The sequence below is a fragment of the Pinus tabuliformis genome, chromosome 4_2, assembly GCF_031772625.1.
Source record: "Pinus tabuliformis cultivar Carrire ecotype Pingquan chromosome 4_2, CPIR1, whole genome shotgun sequence".
NCBI lineage: Eukaryota > Viridiplantae > Streptophyta > Pinopsida > Pinales > Pinaceae > Pinus > Pinus tabuliformis.
This window is the reverse complement of record NC_142304.1, coordinates 853,434,633-853,440,062: the sequence shown is the minus strand read 5'-3', so window position 1 is coordinate 853,440,062 and position 5,430 is coordinate 853,434,633. Positions and strand designations below refer to the sequence as shown.

General features: G+C 33.1%; 1 long non-coding RNA gene across 1 annotated transcript; it reads right to left on the bottom strand.

Moving 5' to 3' along the window:
* Positions 1-2,428: 2,428 nt before the first annotated feature.
* Positions 2,429-3,366, bottom strand: LOC149172356 (uncharacterized). Its single transcript, XR_016259631.1, has 3 exons — positions 3,090-3,366; positions 2,890-2,969; positions 2,429-2,771 (listed from the first exon to the last, which is right to left on the bottom strand). It is a non-coding gene; the product is annotated as an uncharacterized LOC149172356 (long non-coding RNA).
* Positions 3,367-5,430: the final 2,064 nt, after the last annotated feature.

Sequence of the window (5,430 nt, the reverse complement as noted above, 5' to 3'; positions counted from 1 at the left end):
TAGGAGCCAGAGCCAATAGTCTTCTATTACCTACCTCATGGACTTAGTTGTTTGTTCCTATTTCACCCATTCATTGGATTTTTCATCACCAATTTTTCAAAATTAAGTTAATGAGATTGGTTTTTGACTCTAAAAAAAAATTCAACATTCATGTGGAACATTTCACAATTAGGCGACATGAACTTATGAAAACCTTAAATTTCAAAGAATTTTTGTAGCTCAAATATGCAAAGAAAATTTCAAATTGTTTCTCCAACAACAATAAAGAAACAAAAATGCATAAACAAATTAACTTCTTTTTCCTATGTTATTCTTTCTTATGCTACTGGCTTACCACGTTTCCTTTGCAACATGTGGTGCAATTGCTAGTTTCATTTATTTACCATACCGATTTCTACCTATTTTATATTTATATATTTACCATACCACTTTTATAAATATGGTATTTGGCCCATGGTATTAATAATAATTTGTTCCATGGTATTTGGCCCATTGGCTTCACCTAAATGAAACCTATTTTTTGAGTTTTTGTAAATATAAAGAGGTTTATGGAGTAAATATAAAAAGAGATTTTATTTATTTACCATACCTCTAGTTTATTTATATTATTTTTTATTTACCATACCTCTGGAGTAAGTATAAAAGATGTTTTGTTTATTTATATTTTTATTTATTTACCATTTCTTTATTTTTTATTTATATTGTGTTTATACATAACAATAATTAGATTGATTGTTAAAAAAAACCGACATTAGATTAAAAATGTTAAATGTTAAACATTACATGTTAAATTTAAGTTTATGTTTATCTTTACATGTTTACATGAGATCTACCCCAGAACAATGCCAATAAATAAACTTCGAAATTTTATGTAATAATATTGTTGCAATGTGGTGTGAATATTTGTTTTCCTTATACAAATAGGAATTTGATTGCTAATATGTGGTGTGAATATTTGTTTTCCTTATGCTAATAGGAATTTGACCTTTACATGTTTACATGAGATCTACCCCAGAACAATCCCAACAAATAATGTGATGACCCTGGAAAATGTAATATTGGAATTTTACTGTGGTAAAAAGTTAGAATTGAAAGACTGTTTTTAAACTCTAACCATATTATTTTATTGTGAATTAAATATATATATATATATATATATATATTTCTTGAAATGTTGGCAACTTCTGAAAGGAAGATTTGAAAGAGGAAATCAGTTATGAAAACTGTATGAAACTACCTCCCTAACTGGAGAGGCCTCCAGGGAAAGGGGGGAGGTAGAGACAAAAATTTTGTGCTGTAGGGACAGACAGAAAAGGAAAAAAAAGAAGCTGGTTAAGTCTGGTGAGGACCAGATAACCAGGCACAAGTTGCATGTATCTTGTTGAGGGCTTTGGGCCTGCAAGATAGCTCGGGGGAGATTCCAGTTTCGGCATTGGATCTCATGGTTGGGTGGTCAAGAGCAGCAAGGTGTACAGGTGAACCTCTGTAACACATCTACAACCAGGCGGATCAGGTAAGTGGAAACTTTCTGGAAACTATCTTATTGATGAATATACATCTATGCTGTTACAATTAACTGCAAGTTACAGAATTCTAAAGTACAGTAGGAGAGACTGTGAAATTATCTAAAAAAAAAGAAAAACCCACTTATCTTTTATCCTTACTTACATGCGGTAAAGTTAACTGTTCGAGAGGAAAATATAGTAATTTTCCCATGGATATTGGTCCTTAAAAGAAACTCAAAGACAGAAGCCAAATATCCCTATATAGAACACCGATGAATTACTTTACATATATAAGGAATAAACCAGTTTGTCGACCATAAGTCTGTACACTTTAGTAGAGAATAAAATATCAGACCCGAGCCGAAAATTACCAGAACTGGTAAGATTTACTGTATAGTGAATGTTCAATAATGAGATTCAGAAGGTCAGACAAGACTACATTATACATGACAGTTTGTATAAATTGTAGAACAAGCATATACAAAACAAGTATAAAATACATATTTCACCATAGACCAGAATAGCAAATGCAATAAGCGGTGTGGATTCTACCGTTGAAATAGTCGCACATATCTTTTCAACAGTAAACAAAGCTCTTCTATCACTAACCTTGCATATCGATAGTATGGTATTCTAACAGTTCAAAGAAGTATTACAGCCGAATACGGAACAGGAAAATAACCACCTGCTATTTCCCTTAAGACAACGGTGGTTCCACTATGCTATAGAAATAAGAGAACACATATAAGAATATCCCGAGAATATGAGAGCCTGATTATAAATATCACAGTAAAATGAGAACCGGTGTATCAAAATAACAGAACTAACATTATATACACATATAAACTACTCAGGCGAGGCGAGTATAGTATACTAGTAACTGCTCAGAAAAACCCTAAATGGGTTTATAACTAAGAGTCGAATAAACATGCCTGAGAACGGCGAACTTGAGAAATAACAATGTTTTGCATTATAAAACAAAAATAGAGAGATGTTTCGTGACCGGTCCAATCCCGTAGTCTCAACTACTCTGTTACCAATAATTACACTGTAAATAGTTATAGAAATAAACAGATGGAAACTGAGATAATTTAACCGCGGGAACTGCCAAGGCATCTCCCGTTGACGGAACAGGCCGTTCCTCACAAATCCAACAGAACCGACCGAGACAACGAAGTTTGGGGCTACAAAAGAAAAATTGTAGGCAGCCTTGGAGGCAAACCTCAAGAACCGTGTCTTGGGTTACATCGGCCAGGAAATGGAAATCTGGAGCCAAATAAAAACAACGAGAACGAGTATATACAAATTTCATGACCGCTCCAGTCGAAAGGTAAAAACCCCAAACATTGCACCCGGGAAACAGTTCAAGCATGAAATTACTTACCCGTTAAACGGTGTTAAAAGTTTGGTTGCTGAGGGTCCAACGTCTGGCACATAGGAGGAGTTCATTGCCACAACAACCACCTTCAATCACAGAGAAACAATTGAACTGTTAATACACATACTAATTCGAAGGATATGCTTGAATTAAAAGACTGACATAACAGGAGAATCAGAAAAACCTACTGTAACAAATGCCATCACCTGCAAGGTTAGGATTTCCGGAAAGCCAAAGTCCTATGTAGTGGATAAATTCTGGCAGAGGATTTCATGGAAGACATCCCCTGTATGCGAAGGAGACAAGCCAAACCTGGGAGCGGCACCAGCTCCAAATGAACTGAATGAAGACTCAAGCCGACTAATACAAACCCTAAAAACCCTCCGATAAACCTCCACCCTCATATTTCGACCGGATGATCTCCTTCGTCGAAATGAGACGGGAACCTGAGGCACGGGGAATGAGGGTACGGGGCTCTGCCACTTCACATGGTCAAGGAGGAAGGGCAGGCCAGCTGCACTATAAAATATTAAAACACCTGTCCATAAATTTAATACAGCTCAACAATTCATCCCGGATTAATATTCCGATCGCAACATAGTTAATATCCGGTGCCTATGTGTCAAATGCGATGCATACATACCGAAAACGTTCAAAAGTTGCCAAGGTTTCATAACCAATGCGTACTTGACGTTGGTAAATAGTTCTGAACATTCTTTAATAAGATTAATAGTCTGAGTGGATTGTTTGTCATAGCAGGTACGTGCAAATTCATGTTCCAAATTCATGAACATGGTAAGTTAAGTATGCAAGGTTAAAATATTCGGATATTTTTTTTTTTTATATATGTATGTCAGGGGTAGGTTCGTGACAAATAAACTTGGAAATTTTATGTAATAATACTCTTGCAATGTGGTGTGAATATTTGTTTTCCTTATAAAAATAGGAATTTGACATGTGGTGTGAATATTTGCTTTCCTTATGCCAACAGGAATTTTACCGCTAGTATATATTACTTCTATTTAACCTATTACTTTCAGTTTCACAACCATTCTATCATAGCTTATTTTCCATGTTAATATCCGACAAGTTTTGTTGTGTTTAATGAGTTTTTAATTGTTTATTTATATGGCTATGTAAGTGTTTGTTTAAGCTAACATTATTTAGATTTTTTATTTTTTCCTACACCTACCTCATATCAAGTTGTAGGATGCAATTAGCAATTTTCCCAAAAGGTTTAAAGATAGGTCGTTAGGTTTGTTAAATTGGAAAATTTGTATTTAGATTTCCATAATCAAGAAAATAATAATAATTATATTAAATTTAAGTCTTTTTAGTGTATATATATATATATATATATATATAATTGAACAAAATTCTAATGTTTTCATTTAGTGAATTTCCCTCTATGAGGGTTTGATATATAGGGTTATGACCATGAAAATAGTTCTTACTACCAGTCATATTTTTCAATTAATGTGGTACTACCAACCATATTTTCCAATTAATATGGGACTGAAGTACCTTAAAGAAGTCCTGAGCCAGTCCTGAGCCAGTGTCTTTTCTATATGTATTGTCCTTATTTATATTATGCCTTGGATCTCAGTCACAAATTTTGAATTTAATTTAACTTTTGAATAATATATTTTGTCATGGCTTTCCAAATTTCAAAACTCACGTAAGCCCATAAAAATCAATAAAAATCAATATATGCTGATCTTGTTGCAAAAGAAGGTCAAGGTCAATAACTCAAGAGGTAAATCATAAAATATAATGAATAGTAACATTAAAAGTAAAAGGTGTATCACGAGATTAAACATCTAGAGAAATTTACCTAAAATATATTATATTGCTCTATGAGTTACCCATTTATACAATCAAAACAAAGCATGCAAAAAAGAATACAACAACTTCTACAATTAGATGTTGCACTACCCATGGTGTGAAATACAAAGACCGTTAAACTACAAGCATGAAGACCTCCCTCCTTAGAAAAAACATTAAACTACAAGCATGACGCCCTTCCTCCTCATCATCAAAATCTTTGTCTCCCTCTTCATTTACAAAACATGAAAAATAGAATACAACAACTTCAACAATTAGATGTTGCACTACCCATGGTGTGAGATAGAAAGAACATTAAACTACAAGTATGAAGCCCTTCCTCCTCATCAGAGTATGAAGGTCATCCTTGCAGTGTATCCAAGCTAGTAGTGTAAAACAATAATACCTAATAATTACTTATTGAACTAATGTAATAAATAGTACTAAAACCTTCTATCATATAGAGTTTGGCACCCTCTTGAATCAAAAAAATGTTTATCCCACTGAAAAATAAATAAATTAATTTAATATAAATTTTGAATGTTGGTTAACTTTCTGTAAACGAAAGGATATCAACCATATCATTGTAACTCCTTCCAAAGCTAAGTAGATCAGTCACTTTGTAAAAATCAAATACATTTATAATATTTTTTTAATTAATTAATAAATTTAAATTTAAAATAAATATATGCCAAGTTCTACTAGCACAACTAGTTGAGGATA